Source organism: Motacilla alba, chromosome 1A (assembly GCF_015832195.1).
Source record: "Motacilla alba alba isolate MOTALB_02 chromosome 1A, Motacilla_alba_V1.0_pri, whole genome shotgun sequence".
Taxonomy (NCBI): domain Eukaryota; kingdom Metazoa; phylum Chordata; class Aves; order Passeriformes; family Motacillidae; genus Motacilla; species Motacilla alba.
In genome coordinates, this window is record NC_052031.1 from 41,074,778 (window position 1) to 41,093,614 (window position 18,837).

Below are 18,837 nucleotides of genomic sequence, written 5' to 3' on the forward strand. Positions count from 1 at the left end.
TTGTTTTCAGAAGAGATTAAAAACTTTCTTATAGATGTGTATCTTTTTTTCCTAAGCCATCTCCACATGAAGTGGAAGCTTGTGACATCATTGCCAGCCATGAGGCAGATGGAAGCTTTAGGAACCCCATCTCACCAGCCAATCTGCATGTGCCAATTGTGCATCTGGCTTCTGCCAGTCAATGTACAATGCAATTTTTCTGCCTTTCAGAACCTCTGCATTCTGTAACTTCATTTAACAGAACTTGAACTGTTCTTAGCTAAACTTTGGATTTTTCAATTACACTAGGTAAAAAAGTTCAAAATTATGAGGAGGTGGGGAAGAGAGTGAGCATTTGTCATAGAAAGAAGCCAAGTAATACTTGTTCTCTTTGAGGAAGGAGATGAACTACAAATAGCTTATTTGGAGTATCTTAGACATCAATTAAATGTTTTTCACTGTTCATAGCTGAATACTGAATTTTGAAAGTTAAGACAATCTAAGGTTGAAATGAAAAGTATGTAGATATGACTGAGTAAAATGAGATTCATGAATGAATAACTGATTAATTTCAAAAAGGAGTATGCAAGTCTCTGCCTCTGGGCATGTTAAATTGAATTTACCTACACTTCTATTTTACACAGTTGGAAATTCACATTAGCACAAAAGTTGGCATTACATAGGCAGTATTTTCAGATGACCAAATTATTTTTGTAAACCTGAAGCTATATTGCAATGATACTTGTGATGAGATTGGAATATCTTATACCTTATAAATCCTATCAAATCTTGCTGCTGCAAAAGCAGACACTGCAGTGCTACAGAAATACATATCCATATTACAAAACTTGGTCCTTACTGGGCCACTAGAGTGCTTTCACATCTGAAAAACTGAACTGGAAAGCAACATCAACAAAACTTTTTCAAGACTGCCTGAACTACCTCACTAATCTTTACCAAAGCCATTACACAACTTTTCAGAGCCATAATATCTCTATATTATAAAACATACAATAGTCTATATAGTGTTATAGTCTCATTAATACTTAAATTGAATTGTTTCAAAGAAACTAAATTTACCAGTCATTGTCTTTTTCTTTTTTCTTGTTTTCTGCATGTTAACGGATTGTTTTACTCACTAAGAAAACTGCAAAGTTTTAGCAAATGTGAACAAAATGAGAAAAAGGTAAGCAAACCATGAATTTAAAAAGAATTCATATATTTGTAGTTGGTCAGTGTGCAAGACAAAAGTTTGGCTCACATAATGCTGCTGAGAGCACAAATACTAAATGAAGGCATTGTCTGTCAAGTTTCTTGGCTCTGAGTGACTGCTGTTCATGAGAAGAATGTTCAGTTCTGTATCAGTGAATCTAAGAATATATTGACTGTAAGTAATGAGTAGCACTTCCAGGCTGCATATGGATGCATCCCCTGGTGAAACCTAAACACAGGGAAAGCCGTGCCATGAAAGAAACACCAGGTGTGTTGGTCATTCCCCTGTTCTAAACGGTCAGGGAAAGGGGATCACCTATTGCATGTTGACACTGATCCATCTAGACATTATTAGATCCTAATCTTTAAGCCCACAAAATCAATGTGCTTTATACAGCTGCAGGAGGCAAACCATAGAGCTTGAAGCAGTGTAGCTTTGACAGACACTGGCCTGAAATTCTACCAGTCTGAAGTACTACAGAATGGCAGAATGGGTAAGGTTGAACCCCCTTGTCAGAGTCATCTGGTCTCATTTCAATTCTTCATGCTCAAACATTTTTATTATATTTCTAACTTGTCTGGCCGAAGCAAAAAGTAAAAGTGGTACTGATGGGTCCTCAAAAGACTAAGGATTGCAAAACCACATAAGAATTCAGGTTGGAAGAGACACCCAGATGTTCAACTACCCTGTTTATGCAGAGCTATTTGAAACTGGTTGCTCCGGATCATGTCCAGATGGCATTTGAATATCTCCAAAAAGGGAGATTCACAAATGCTCTGGAAAGTGTGTACCAGGGCTGAGTCACCCTCACAGTAAAAAGGGTCTCCTGATGTTCAGAGGGAATCTCCCATGTTTTGATTTGTGCCCATTGCCTCTGGTCCTGTCACTGGGCACCACTGAAAAAAAGACCTTTTCTCTGTTCTCTTTATACCTTTCCTCCTGGTACTTACATATATTGATGAGATACCACCAAGCCTTCTCTTTCCCAGGATGAACAGTCCCAGCTCTTCAGTCTTTCCTCACAGGAGAGATGTTCCATTATATTAATCACCCTTGTGGGCCCTCATCAGACTCTGTCCAGTATGTTCATGTCTCTTACACTTGATAGCCCAGAACTGAACACAGTATTTCAGGCATGGTCTTACTGGCGGCTGAGGATCCCCTCATAGCACTTCCTGCTATGACAGTGGGTAAACATCCTAATCATGATTTTGTAATCAATTTAATATCTTGCAAAAATACTTGCAACATTTTTTTAATACTGTGAAATGAGTGGAACAGACAATTATTTTTAAAAGCCTGAAAAAACCCAAAACCACTTACACATGTGTTGGTAGTGGCTCACTAAAATATGTGATTTTAAAGCTATTCATTTCAGTTTATGCCCTTAATCCAATGGACTTTCACTGGGGGAGGTAGAAACACTCAGTAGACTTACGAAAACATACAATGGTTTGGGTTGACAGGACCCTTTGAACATCACTTAGTCCAAACCTCCTGTCATAGGAAGAGACATCATTCAATAGATCAGATTGCCCAGAGAAGTTTCAGAGAACTTCTGGATGCTCCACAGTCCTAAAAGCACTCAGAGCCAAGTTGGATTTGGGCTTTGACCAATCTCTTCCAGTGTTTCACCATACTTAATGTAAAGAACTTCCTTATGTTCATTCTAAATCTATTCTCTCTCCATTTACAAATGTTGCCCCATGTTTCATCACTACAGACCTTGCTAAAAATTTTTGCTATTGTCATAAACTCTCTTTATGTACTGGAAGGCTGCAATGAGTTCTCCCCAAAGTCTTATTTTCTCCTGGCTGAATAATCCCAGCTCTCCCAGCCTCTCTTCATAGAAGAAGTGCTCCAGCCCTTCAGTTATCTTTGTGGTCCTCTTCTGTAGCCATTCTAACAGGTCCATATCTTTCCTTGTTCTGGGCACCCCGGAGCTGGATGCAGCACTCCAGGCAGGATTCTTGTAAGAGAGGAGTAGAGAGGGAAAATAACAAAATAACATCCCTTGACCTACCTGCCACACTTCTTTTTATGCAGTATGCAGTTGGTTTTCTAGGATGGAAATAAACTTTTAGTCAATACAAAACCGGTACAGGAACTCAACAGGGAATTTAAAAAGTCAATTTGAGCTCTATAATTCTCAAGAATCTGAGATTCTATACTGATAAATTTTGCCCACAGCAGTGCAAAGATACAGATATTAAGGAAATGCATACATTGACTTTGGCCAGAGAAACATTAGTCAGAGGGCAAAAGTGGTTTCATATTGCAGAAAGAGGATTCTGCTTTTTGTAGTCTATAACTTTAAAAAAGGTGAAATCAGGTGAAGCAAAAAGAGAGGTTTTTTTTCCTTCATAACCCAGCACCAATTTGTTTGTACCTAAAAACTTGACTACAGAGAAATATGACCACTTTAGAAAGCATTCCCATTAGTATATCCCCAGCCAATTTCTCTCTGAAGAGACCAATATATTTTAGGACATCTCTACACTTAGCTAGAACTTACAGGTTTTTCTCTGACAATAGTCACTTAAGGAAATGTATGAGAACTAATGGTCGTTCCTAATGTGTGCCAAAGGCTCTTCCCTGCCCCAGTCTGACTAGTGTAACCACAAATCTTTACTCAGGGAAAGACACCAAATCAGATATCTTCAAACTGTCTTAGTTTATTCTGTCCTTCATAGAATAATTTTATTCATTTATTTTAAGATTTAAAGAGTATTAAAGTAGACCTATAGGCAAGGAAGACAGACCAACGTGGGAGAACTTACACCAAATAAACTACTAAAAGTGTATTTTTGCAATTTAAGCAAAGACTTTAAAAGTGACATAAAAACATTGAAAAATGAGGAAGAGTAGTATGTTCCCTGAGTAACATTTCTTATAGTGCTTAAGGTCAAAAATCAGGCAGTCTATTTTAGTCAGAAAAATTAAGTATTAGATCACATAAAACACAGGTGGTTAGTGAGCAATAATTCTTACCCGTCTTAGATGCTCTGTCTATATCAGTTAAGTGTCTTTAAGTGATTATTAAGGAAGGGTGTGCGCTGAACACAGATCCACATCAGGCTGTCTACAAACACTACCTATGGGGCAGTATATGTTTTGCATCACTGTCCTAGCTCCCAGTTAGCCAGATCCAAATAACTATTGTAGCACACAGTGGAACACAGTCTTTCCTCCAGTGGGGAATGAAGGATGCAGAGGTCTCTTATCCCAAAGCAGACAGAGGACATAGCCACGATGTGCACACAAAGCCTATGCTGTGCACTAGGCCATGAATCTGTTATGCAGTATGCTCTATGGAACACAATTACCCTGGTTCTGCAGCCAACTCTGAATTGTCCGTATGTTTTGTACTAAGCAGTTCCTGGATAAAACTCAAAAATAATCTGGAATTTGTCATTAATCACTGTACTACAGCTGTAAAGCTACTTGACTTCCTACCTAACCAGCATACCTATATTCACGTATTCCTGTGGTTGCACAGTATCCCAGATTCATCTGTCTGGGTGAGAAGAGGTTTGTGTCTAGTGGTGAGTGCTTGTGATATGATCCCATAAATGCAACTACATAGGTTTCAGCTCCTTCAGACTGAAGTTTGCCTACAACTCAGGTATTCAACATGTGATTAAATTTCTGTTATCATGTTTGAGTAAAAGAACACAGCTTCTTGAAAGCTTTAACTTCAAATGCATACTGTCCCTGGGATGTACTATAGAGCATATTATACAACCAAGAAAAAAACAAACCCAAAAAATCCACCAAAAATAAAAAATAAAAAAAAACAAAACCAAGACATTAAAAGTAAGCTTTCTAGTACAACCAAATAACTGAAAATAAGTAAGGCTGTGACAAGAAGAGGATTGATTCCAGTACAAATGGATGGAGTTTTAGTCTCTGAATCCCTCCGGAGAAATGGAGCATGTGGAACCTAGTCAATTAGATCCTCTTATCTGTGAGATTAAGTATGGTTGTTCATATAAATGATGATACAGTTGTCTGTCACAACTCTTTGTGACTCTTGAATTTCTGAAACTCTAAGCAAAGTCACTGTAGATATTTCTTTTAGTGCAGCTCTCCTGGAGCTCTGAGAACCTACTTCAGTGCCAGGGTGAAACTTTGGAAGGCTCAGAAAGAAATTCACTGCAGGTGTGCAAGAAACAGGTCCCTCCTTTCTGTGTCTGTCACAGGAAGGAAGTTAACAAGCCTTATGAGGATTTTGGTCTGTTTATTCTGTTCTCTACTTCTAACTTAGAAGCAACTTAGAGGTCTCTATCAGATATTAGGAAAAAATAATTACTCAGCTGGGAATGAAACACTTAAGTTTTCGAAATTTTTGGCTAAACCAAACAAAGAAATTCATCTTTATAGAGAACCACATCCTTCACAAGTTTTGTTGTTCTGGAATGATTTCAATGAATTACTAGAACTTCTGACAACCTGTAGAAGAGGATTGCATACATAGCCTACTTCAATGTCTTACTAAATCATAGTCCCGCAACCTAAATTAGTACATAGGAAAGACTAAATTAGTACATAGGAAAGACTAACTGTAAAAATTAAAAATATATACTAGACCACAGATGAAATGTTTAGCATGCATCTGGACATGCTTTACAGGCTGTGTCCCCATAACACAATGTCCATGAAATGTAATGCTTCTATGGTTCATCCTACATGGCTGTTCTAAAACCTACAAATTTCCAGTTGCTTCCCTGTGGAAGAAGGCAGGTCTACGTGACATCCTCAACTGATAAAAGTGGTCAGAGCTTTAGTAACACAGTTTTAATGTCCATACACTTAAAAAACCTACTGTTTTCTTGAGAAAATAGGCCTACTCTTCCCCACAGAAGAACTTTGAATATAGTAGCAGACACCAAAAGTAGACATCTGGGGGACAATTCTGTAGTGCCAATTAAAGCAGTTCAGGTTAACCCATCTCTTAGTCCCTGTGGTTTGTGTTGAGGAAAACCAAAAGGCAATGAGAAAACAGCTCTCCTGGCATTCTAGAGATGGTGTTTCATTCCATCATGTTGGCACGAGTCAGTACTTGCTTGTCCTGCAGGGAGAAGAATGGCTTAATTTTTACAAGCATATGGAGAGATAAAAAGAAATCTTAGTATTAATCACTTAAGTAGTTAATTAATTAAGGGACACAAACCCATAGGAAATCAAGCACTCTTTCCAGGGATCATTAATGTACTTAGCTGTTGCTGTTGTTTTTTTCCTCCCCATGGTTCTATGAGAATTAAAAGATGAAATAATGAAGCAAGATGCTGCAATTCCTGCTGCTCTTTACCCATTGGTTACAGCAACCATGAGAACTGTGGCATTAAATAGAGTTCTTCATACTTTTGGAGCTATGATAATATTCAGATGTACTTTCAGAGATGAATACAGATTAGGCAATCTCCTAAACAGTCTAATGTTATTAACTTGAGAAGGATTCTTCTCAGATATTTTTAATAGTACATAATGGGGTTTTTTTAGGTTCAAAATTAAAACAAACTAGATACTACACATTTTAGAAATTGGATTTGTAAACAAAATGAGGACTTGGAAGTAAACCATTTTTTTTAGAAGTGATGCACTGTTTCTAAAGCATTTTGATAAAAATTGAAAACTGTATTTTGCTAATACAGTAATTCATGGCAAGTTTTAAACCCATATACAGCTGGTTTTACTAAGTTAAACTTTACTTTCTTGAGATGTTGCTAAGCCTCCTTTCACTTTCCCGTGTGATTGAAATTGACCTTCTAGAAACTAGATCAAAATAAAATGCTACTTCTTCCTAGATCAAAAAAATCCACAGATATTAAAAAAAAACAAAACCGCACAAAAACCCCCAAGCCTATTAAAATCTTCCACCACTGAAAATCATGACCTCTTTGTGCTATTATTTTCTGTCTAGTTACTGAAAGATAAGATCAAGATGTCTGTTCTCCCTTATAACAGAAAACAAGAGTAACTGAGAGAATGACTTCAACACACCCCTTGTCAGTGCTACAGACCATTAGCAATACTATAAATAGCATGATCAAATCCCAAATTGCAGATTCAGTCATAAAAGTGTCTACATTTCATGCTGATTCAGAGGGGCAGCAGCAGTAACTGCAATCATCAAGGAATGTGACATCTCCACAGTATTTTCTACAGCTCACTGGACTGGTGACAGGACAATTGTTAAAAATTAATGGGGACCATCAGACGTGGTTAAGTACAGCTTGGCAACTATGAAAGCTGTGCTTCTCATTTGCAAGTGATAATGTAATATTATTCTATGAGGACAGATTATAATAGATTATGTTTCACTCAGGTAACACTCTTCTGAATCTTTGAAATTTTGACCACATTATTTTGTTAAATTGTTAAATTTATAGGGAATAGGAAGAGAGAAGATGTTTCACATTGTTTTCTTTCTTGAAAGTACTCTTCACCTCCTGTTTATGCATTATAATCCTTTACTTCTCAATTAGTTAACATTCTAAGAAAGTCAAGATCCTAAAATCCAAAGTTCATTAATAGACTGATTGTGGTAGTTAAGAAAAAATTCAAAGCTGTATCCAGTAATTCCGAGATACATGTCTGGATTTAAAAGCCATGGCACAAGTTTGTTTGAAATATTATTATTTTGCATGCTGGTATTTCTAAATTACAACAAAGAATTTCAACCAAAATCATGGGCCCAATGAAGGATCGTCAAATACACTGGGTTGGTTGGTTTTTTTTTTGCATCAGAGTAAATTGTTACACTGTTCAGAAGATTCTTGAGAACCCCTGCTTAGAGGCAGAACCAAAAAGGATAGACTGACAACTGAAGGGTAAACTCGTGACCATTTATTCTGAAATTATCAGATTCTAATCTAACACCTGATATTGTTGTCAAAAATGAGGCTAGACAAGTGATATTTCTTTGTCCATGCTCAATACTGTGAATATCTGAGGAGTCCTAATCTTAGTACAGGGAACTGAAGACTTTCAGCAGAAAAAACTTGTGTGCTATCTCTGTTTTCAGGAAGGGGGAAAAAATTAACCAATTTGTAATACTTCAAAAATGTGCAGTAAATGTGAGAAATAGCTAGAGTCTCTAATTATTCTGACAGCAGGTAAGCCAATGATCAGGGAGAGGAATTATAATTTCTAAGCATGGGAGACAATGCTTGAATGAATGTAAGAGGTGAAGCATGCTTCCCCCTATTGGGAGCCATAGATGTGCATTTCCCAAACCTTTACATTTCTTGCAAATACTAGTGGACAAGACTACCAGCAAACACCTGTAGAACCTCAAAGTCTTGCACCAAGTGCTCTGGTCAACACCCTGCCACTGCAGAGATGAATTCCAGAGTCCATCTATTGCACAAATCAGTAACTGTGACTCTTATGTGCTGCAAATAACAGGTCTAATTATTTGTTTGTTCATTTATTATTTACGTTACTTGTGGGATTGAATGCCACTCACATCTAGGAGACCTTAATTGGACAATATTTAAAAGTCAGAAAGTTCGACAAATAATTGAAAATATTTGAGTAAGTTGTCTATATGGAGTGAATTTTCCCCTCCAGAGAGTGATTCAGCTCATATATCTGAAATAAATATCTTAATGATGAGATAGAGACATCTCCAAAAACAAATCTTTCTCTCCACAGATTAGAAAAGGAAACTTCCTGGATAAAATTAGGCAAAACTGTTATCACTAAACCATGTAGGATTGACTAAATGCATTCACAATGTCACACTTACATGGAAATAAATCGTGGAAGCAAAAAGCACTATGCTATATGTAGGCAAAAGGTCTAGACTAAAGCTGCACAATTACTTTAAAATCTGAGTTTTAAGTCCTTGACCATAATCATCCTCTAGCACAATCATTATTAGTTATCAGAGCATCCACTGGACTTGAGGTCCAAAACAAAAGAGAAAAGGAAAAAGTTGTGTCTGTACTGTGTGACAACATGTGATGTACATTACAGTTCCTTTCATCATCCGGACAGGTGTCCTACTGCAGGATATCCAAGCTGTGTTCTCCACATCTGTCCATCTGGATTTCTTTCCAAAGAAAAACAATGACTTAGAGGGATAGATGCAGATCTGCATCTCACTTTTTCCTCTTGAGAAATACTCTGTGTAATCTCTGTTGCCTTTGGATTTAGTAAGAGAAAAATCTAAAAGAAAAAAAAAATCTCCTCATCACTACCTAAATGAAAAGGATTTTTTTTTTTTTTTACCTTGGGTAGTAGAATATAAGGATGAAAATCTAAGGGAACAAAACAGATTTTCAGGTCTCATCTGGCACACTTACACATAAAGGACCTCACTGACGAACAAGGAGAATGGTTGCAGCACAAGGTTTTAAGACCGTTTTTATAATTTGGAACATCCTAGAGGGGTTTCCTTGTAATCTGTCTTAAACAGACCAAAGATCTAACCCAATGACCAAAGCTTGGAGTATGAAAGAACTCCTCTGTCTCCTGTACTTATTGGAAATAGATAGAAAAAGAGCATGCTATTGCAATATTACTTTAATTTGTATTTTTCTAGGGCAAATATTCCTTTCCCAGTTATAGAGGGCAAAGGATTCTTTTCAATTTGTACTTTTACTACTAGAGGTATGGATATTTTTTGAGAAATTGATTTTATTATCATATTTCTGCTTAGCTGGCACCTTTATTATCTCTAAGAAATACTAAATGCATTAATTTTTTGCAAAAAAAACCCCCAAAACCTCCTTTTGTCAATTTTTCTCAAAATTGCCTGACAAGGAAAGAGAGTGTCTTGTGTAGGAGGAATGACTCAAATCTTCATTGTAAGGGCTATTACCTGATGTCATTGTCAAAATGTTCGAGTTGACTCATTCACAGACAATCAAACAAACAAAATGGCCTATGCATACAATCACGCCACCTTATGCTAATTCTTCTTTTAATACAGCAGGCCATTAATGTAATATGGACTTTAGGGAGTAAAACCAAGTAGAAGACTAGAGGGACTCTTTTCCAAAGCAACAGTCATTCTGCTAGTCCTTGGGCTAGCATTACCACAGTTATCTTTATTATTTTAAGGAAAAAAATCACAACACTATTGTATCAAAAGAAAAATTTTTTCTACATTTTTTTCTGATAAATTTAGTTTCTGATTGAAAAGAAGAAAAAAGTTTATATTTTTTCCTTAAAATGGGGTACCAGAAATTATTTCTCTTCCTTTTGAAAGGTTAAGCTAAAGAAGAAAGTCTCATTTCCTGTAAGAAGCTGATTGCTATCTGTTTGGATTATCATATCATTAAGTTTCCTTGGTTTGCTTAGTTCCATGATTGCTATCTAATAAAAACAATGTGAACTGGTACATAAAAACACACTTATTAAAAACAGTCTTTGAATGCTTTGGATCAGAACATTGTGAGCATGTAACAAATCAGCCGTACATCTATGTTATATTCATCACACTTTATTTTAGCAGAAATAACTGATAATTTGTTTATATTTGAATTTTGCTAAACTGAGTAGGAACAGAAATATTGGGAGATCTGACATGAAGCCTGGTAATGATGCATTGATAAATGACATGAACCTATGCAATGGGTAGGTATGTAACCAAGGGACAGGTAAAAAACACTGTTTCTTTAAATTAAAAAATATTAAAAGCATAGCTGCAAGACTAGAATAAGATAAATTCCAGTTCAAAAATTATCTAAGCAAGAAGGACAGAGTAGTAAAATGCTAAATACTCCTCTCCCTTATAGGCCATGGTCATCTCACCTAGCCAAATTTGCTAATAAAAAGACAAGAAAGAATAATAAATGTTTCACCTTAACAAAAATATGTTCTTCCAATGCCATCCATATTATAGCTATGTCATTTAATAAAAGCCTGGGATTGTTTGTCACATTATTATCCAGAGCTGAATTAACAATGTTAAGTACCAGGAACAGCACAGACAGGACTGAACTAGTAAAGAACACAAAAGTGTAATACAGCTGAGAAGCCCTACTGTCTTAAGTGGTGTTTGAGATGAAAATAACTATTATTCTTCTGACAGTGACTAGAGTAGAGATAGTCATAGCTAAATTGAATGACAATATATCTCAATTTTGCAAGCACTTGTAATACCCACTACATATGTCATTATTTTAAACTTTGTATTGTAGAATCAAGGATTGTAGAATCGTGGCTTACTGAAATAAAGAGTTCTTAAGTGACCTAGTGAATTTTAATCACTATAAAGTAACTGTCACCAAGCTTTTAAATTAACTGGAACTTGCTATTTATTATTTCCTATGAGGTACACTACTTGACTAGTTAAACTGGTTATTGGATTCTTCATACAGTAGCCCCTGAACTCCTTCAGTCAATTAAATTCTTTATTGAATCTGATTTGTCAATGTCAGTGTCACTTCTAATCTCTTAAACCCACATTGGTTCAGAAGCTTTAAAATGTACTTGTTCGGTTGCAAAACTAGGAAGTTACACAGACAGAAACCTTCCCCTCTCCCTCTTCTCTCATACAAGCCATGAACCTGCCAACAGTGCAAAAGATATAAACACTTGTATATACACACTTATGTAGCTACAGAATGAGCTGCTTTTTAAGATGAGCTACAGAGCATAAACAGGAAAAACATAGAAACAAAAAAACTCTATTAGGTGTTTTGATACCAGTGTATCGTATATTGAACACTTTTATCTTTGACTCAATTTCTTATCCCTTTAGATTGCAGAAATTAGCAAAACAAAGTAACTATAGCTAATTCCAGAACTGGAAACTTTGAAATCTTGGTAATACTCTTCACAGGCTTTGACTGATATCTGCAAAAGTATTCCAGAGCATTTTTAAACCTGTTACAACATTAAATTCCCTCTTCTTAAATCTCCCCGTTTCTCTGTTCCTCAACAAAAGCTACATTTCAAAGGAAAAACACAGGTGTTGAAGGAAAAAAAAGGAAAATACAAGTATTAAATGACTGATCTGCACGATGTTCTTGTCAGCCTAGTAACTCTTTAGCTCACCTGAAGAGCACCACAAACATGCAGGCTATTTATTTCCATATTGCAAAGTAGAGTTTGCCTGAGACAGACTTCTTTATCCTTTAAAACCATTCCCTTTCTAAAGGATCTCCTTTTCGCCATTAAAAAAGCTGCTTTTTACATATTACAGGCATGTAAGCCTCTGAACTATAAAAGCAATTCCCCTCCCAGGTTAGGCGCATCACCTTTATTCTGAAAGAGAAGGCAAACCAGACCAGGCTCTTACCAGACACAGGGAAAAACAATTGCTTCAGCTGGATCCAGCAGCGCCGTGTGCGAGCAGGCAGCCCGAGCGATCCCTGGGCCTCACACAAAAGCGAGATAATTGGCTTTCACGGAGGAGCTGTAAACATCCATCTCGGCGGGGCTGGGCGGCGGCGGGCGCTGCCCCGGCCGGGCTGGGCGCTCCCCGGCGGGATGATGTCAGGCACAGCCCCGGGCGGGCGCTCATTGGCTTCCCTCACCTGGAGCGGCCCTTAACCCTAAACTGCCGGCCGCCCACTGAAAGGTGGCTCTCTAATCGTTGCCCACATATGCACAGGTGGGGGCTTTCTGGCTCTTTCTTTTTTTCCTCACCTTTCATTTATTCTCTCTCTTTTTGTTTTTCTTCTTCTTTCTTCTTCCCTTGAAGAAAATGATATTGTACAAGAAGCTCCTGCTTTGGGGACCAGGTGCTTGTTGTGGCTTAGCTATTGACTGTAGCAATTAAATACATTCTAAAAACTAATTTGCCTAAATTATTAAACAAGACCCTCAGGTAACTGCATTTTCATCATCTGTTCGCTAAATGACAGTAATCACCAAAATATTGTACAAAAAAGGTATTAAAGGAAAGGTTAATGCATGCAGCACCTGGAGAACTCATATTTTTAATGATTTTGCATTGCATCCTCTTGAGCATGAGATTAATAAAAGCACATGTTGGAAAAAGAGTGTAAACTCAAGAATATTTCACTATTGCAATGTTAGGTTGATTCTTGTGTCTTTTTAGGTATTTAAAACTAACAGAAAAAGTATAGGGATGCACAAATGTACATGCAGAGTTATTCCTTGAATGCTAAGTAGCAGCCCAGATATTCTGTAGTAAATGAGGCATGAAACACATTGCCAAATGTATGATGTCCTAAATATAGTGGCACTAAGTATTTAGCTATGTTCCAGGCAATATCATAAATCATGAGAACTTAAAAATTAGTCCAAATCAGTGCTTAAATAATTGCTTTTTTCATAAATGAGTATTTTGGTCTCTCATCTTTAAATGGCAAAAAATCCTTTTACTCTATAGAAAATTGCAAAAAACCTGATCTACCACATGTGGTATTTGTATCTTTTTTTCTATGTCAACTTTTTTTTAATCTTGGGAAACTAATACTTTCTTGAAATGGATAGGAACCCGATCCCAAATGTATTTACAGTAAAAAATATAACACATGAGTCTATTTATGGTCTCCTATCCCTCATAAAAAAAAATTACTGTTGCTCAGTTTGTTTTCTGGGGGGAAAAACAAGACCAAAGAAGCAACTACGCAAAGCCAAAAAAAACCCAGGAAAAATGAAATATAATCAAACACAATTTAACTAAATCTAAAATATATGTAAGGTAAGACTTCTGGAATAAACTTGATAAAGAGCTCTGTCATTTTCTTGTGGCTCTTTCACAAAGTTTTAGAGACTCAGGAGATTAAATTCTGAGGACTTAATAACACCAATTTTGTGTGGAGATCTGGAGGTTAACCTATTAGTCAAAACATTCTTTAGTCCAAAACGAAAGCCTTTGTTCACTTATTTCTTCTCAGAAAACATGGTAGTTCAGATGGAAATAGCTATAAAAAAGATTCATTGCTATGCAAAGTGACAAAACTGAATTTCAGGTGAGAAAAGACTAATTGAAACAATGGGAATATCAGCTTTGCTTTTGTATGATTAATGATAAAGATAAGAAGTAGTATCATGAGTTGTAAGGAAAAGAAATATTGATGAGAAAAATTATGCTTAAATGGATCATATGTGAAAGTTATATTCTCCTGAATATTTAATGGTATATATAGTCTAGACCAAACTGACACATTGTTGCTAAAATTTTACAACAATGGTTGAATCAGCATGAAAAATACCTGGATTTCCCATATCTATTTAATCTTAAAATGATGAATTGAAGTTCTGTGCATTTTTTATTCTTGTGTAGAGTACACTTTATACCTTTAAAGAGTGTATCACTCACAGATTAATGGGAGGGTGCCATACTTTTACAAAGTTCTCAGTGTTCACAAAGTTTGTTATTCTCCAGTTGATAATGGAGAACCCATGCTTTATGAACTAAGCAGTAACTTAGAAAATTTATGTAGTATAATATCAATACAAATTTGAAATATTAGTGTAGAATACTTTTTTAGTAAATGACCTGTAAAATTTAACATTTTCTTTACAAAAAAAGTCTTCTTTTTTTCTACAGTAATATATGATTAATGAATGTCTTGAAATTGAATTACATATGAATTTATTGATAAATTATCAAATTTTCCATGCTCCTTGTTTCAAAAATTATCTATCACCAGTATTTTTAAAACCATGCAAGAATTTGAAGATACAGGCTAAACAAAGTTAAGAGTTGTAGATAACAGAGCAGTTCCATGATCCTAATCAAGTCACACAGCATTTTGCGCCCTTCCACAAGCTGTCACACATGGGTTATAACCAGTTTAAATACAAATAATGAAAATATATTATAGGATTTATATTACAACCTTTATGCAATAGTAGCAAGTCACCGCAGGAAAAAAAAAGAAAAAGCTGTAAGGCCATTTCTTTTAAAGAAAAATCTCTTCAATGAAATAAACATAGGTTACAAGAGCTCAAAGCAGACTGTGTGTGAAATCCAGGAACACAGAATTCATACACTCCTATCACTGTGCCATGAGTTCCATATCTGAAAAGATTGGCTTGTGCCACCTGGCACAGACAATAAAGGTGCTGTTGGCAGTGTTATTTCTTGGCATTTTTTAGTTTCATGTTCAAATCACATGGAAAAAGAAAGAAGAAAAGAACAAGAAAATGAAAGAGAAGTGACTAATGATTTTCAACAACTATCTGTTTTTCTTTCTATAACCTCATATTAATCGATGTATGAATAATGTTGAAGAATCTTACTAGAGGGGATATTTTAGTCCTCGGGCAAAGTGAAATGCAGGTTTATTAGTATATATTTCCCATGAGCTTAAATCATTATTGCATTTAATTGCTTGACAATTATTTTTGTCACATCAATTTAAGGGTTAAACCAATTATTTATATTACAAAACATAGGTCTGCACCAAACTCTAATGGAAAAACACAAACGGTTTTTCAATGTTGCTTAACCAATACATTATTAATATTGGAAGGGCTAGGTTTAAAGATTTTGGGGGAAATTAGAACTCAGTCAGGTGATGAGTTTTTAGAGATTGATTGTGTAAGCTCAAAATTACAGCTATCATAATCCTGTACATGAGATGAATGCCAAGTCAGGTAGACCTGATGACTATTATAAACATTTTTTTTTTCCTCCTGCATTCAGACAATGTGAGCTACCAGCTCTTAGGAGATTTTTATCCACAAGATGGCAGCTCTGTTTGCATGGTCGTTCCTTTACCAATGTTCAACTTGAAAATCATAACATAGTAATTGTTTTTTTTAATTTTACAGGAGAGATGATTTTCTATCTCTGTAGAAATTCTTAAAAAATCCCCAAACAAGCACAATAGATATGCATAAATTGACCCAAATATTGAGGTAAAATTTGCTAAGTTAAGAAAAAGAAGAACATTCAACAGTGAAATCCTTAGCTTTAGAGTTTTGAAAGAATGTCCATTAAGATCCATATGTTTTTCATGCTTTAATTTCCAGGCCGTCAAACCCAGCATAACCTTTAACAGATTCAATTTAAAGAGTATGAAAGGTTTTACTGATAGGAGATGAAAGACTTATTTGCCTAAAGGAAACATAGGTTAATTGGTTTCCTCTCTAGGTAATGATCTATTTTAGTTTGCTTTATACCTAAACTCATCAAGAATGCTCATTTCTGTTATTAAAATCTAATGGATATCTTAATTTCTGTTTAAGAAATGCTGAGATATTTATGTATGGATCAACCACAGACATTTAATAACCATGTGTCCCTTGTGAAATTGATAAAGTACAGAAAAACATAAATAACAGTGTCCAGGTCTTTTTAAGGGGTTTACTCACAGCTGAAATGATTAGCAAGAATACATGGGAAAGCATTTTCTTAATCAATGAAACCCAGTAAATTCAAATGAAGCTTTACTGAAACAATGCATAATTTAACATGGAAACAGTTTGCCCATGGGATAGCCATTTCAAAGGAAATTATTTGGCCTAGCTACCTGTCTGCATGCAGTCTTTGATGGCACTTCTGGAGTGGAATCACTGATCCCTCAGAGAGGAATGAGGAATTCTGAGTTTCCTAAAATTTATCATTGACCAAGACCCTTTGCACATATAATTATAAATGAGTGCACAGGATCTTACAGACCTGTAGAAGATGCAGAATTGATTGATGTAAGTTCCATCTTAATGAAAAAGAGATTAACTCTTTTTAAGTAGTGTGGGGCAGCAGCACATGTGTGAATGGTTGTGATGGATCAGCTAATGGGCAGTAACTTGTTAACAAGGCAGCAAGGCCAAGATTCATGGCTTAGAGGCACATACCTGCTCTCTCAGCATTTTACACAATGGAAAAAGCACAACTCTGAGATGTGAAATTCCAGAGTACAAGTTCATGTCTGGCAACCTAGCTCACATCAGCATTGCCTAGGTTGAGGTGAGCAGGAGAAGTAGATTAAGAGGATCTAAAGAGAAATGGTTGTCTGATAGAAGGATAAAGGCCATTGGAGATAGTTTAGACTTCTGTGAAGGTAAGGCAAGCTGCCCACTGCACGACATGAGCCTGAACTCAGTTATGTCAAAGCAGATGATTCGGTACAAATTACAATCCCAGTGTGAGTGGTTCATATAGCCAACTGTAACAGCACACTACTCGTCAGAGTATTGTCACAACAGAAGTGCTGGTCTTTCATCAGAGAATGTCAAAATACATTTATGTCACAAAATTACATGTTTATTCCATAAACTAAACTGTGAAAAGTCAGGAGAAAAGACTTTCGACTTTTCCATGCATGCGTACGTGGAGGGGATGTTCTATGTCAGCATAAGTTGGCTGTTATTTTGGGTCTACTGTGTGAGGGTCTATTTTAATACACTTTTAAAAAAACCCAAACCCAAGCAATTTTATATGGATTAGAATGATGTAATAAAGCTACCTGGGCCAAATATTGGCAGCATTCTCAATAAGAAAACATGAATGTGAAGATTGAATTTTTACACTGAATAGAGAAGTTTTCAGAAAAAAAGCTACTGAAATGTGGAAATATTTTCTTCTTCTCCGATGATCACATCACTGCAATACTTCAGCTGGTCACAAGGTGGTCACAAGCATCTCCTTGTTAAATGGCCACAATTTTCTACAGCTGGTATTTTAAGGGAAACATTTTACAAATCTAATTCCAGAGCTGAATGGTATTCATACAAAAACTCTGAAGAATTTTCAGATATCAGAACCATTGGATCTCTGGGAAAAAAATGCTAAGACAAAACTGATAAGAACATAGTTGCACAGATTTTCTACATAAAATAGGATAATTTTGCAAACCACTCATTTAGCACCTAGTTTCCATAATTGCTTTGGAAATCTTTTGAATATTAGTCTATTATATTTTGATAATTAATTACTTCATTATTGATGCCTAGATAAGGCATTTAAAGTTTCAAAGTTGAAATACTATTTGGTAAGGGCAAACAGTAGAGAAGAAATTCATAATTACTTCACACACAGGAATAAAACCTGAGTTATAAAATACAAACTTCACAGATTTTTTTTTAAATTTAAATTTCTGTTTTGATAACATTATCTGTGAGTGTAACCCCAAATAGAAAGATCAAAAGCACTGCTGGAAGCTGTGGTTGCAGTGTAATATAGTTTACCCAAACTAAGGGTCACAGGGGTAAAAGAATGAGTAGAACTTCCTGAAAATTGTGGTTTGAATACTAATGTTCATTTCAACATCTTGGCCTGTAAGACAGTTGTCCATTTTGGAGCAGAATTTTCAGGCACTACTGTAGTGAGGGAAGCTCTGTTAACATTTAGATCAGCAGACAAAGGCAATTTTTGTAGATCTAAGTCTGAAATTCTGGTCTTTCAGAACACCTGTCATGATCACTACAAAATACCATACAGGAATCCACCTCTTGAAGTTTTCCAGTGTTCGGCATGCCAAATTCCAATTTGCAAGGGATACTAAAGGTACTGGATATTAATGACAGTCTACAAAAGACATAAATTATGTCATAAATGCATCACATGAGATAATAATTTACTAGCTGTACAACCCTTCCTCCTTCACACTGGGATTTAACTTGTTCCTGAGTTTCATCCTCACATCCTCACGACAACTTTTTCAGCTGTTCCATTAAAAGCTTATCAAAGAGGAAATTATTCAGAATAAATATGTCAGTGTTTGGTGTTTTACCAGGAGATTTTGAACCAGTATGAAATGAAG

The 18,837-nt window shown here is 35.9% G+C and overlaps 1 protein-coding gene across 1 annotated transcript in view; it reads right to left on the reverse strand.

Moving 5' to 3' along the window:
• MGAT4C (MGAT4 family member C) overlaps positions 1–17,991 on the reverse strand; it is a 136,144-nt gene extending 118,153 nt beyond the window's left edge. Inside the window, exon 1 of the mRNA XM_038154389.1 lies at positions 12,450–17,991. The gene's annotated coding sequence lies outside the window, so the exon portion shown is untranslated. The remainder of the gene's footprint in view (positions 1–12,449) is intronic.
• Positions 17,992–18,837: the final 846 nt, after the last annotated feature.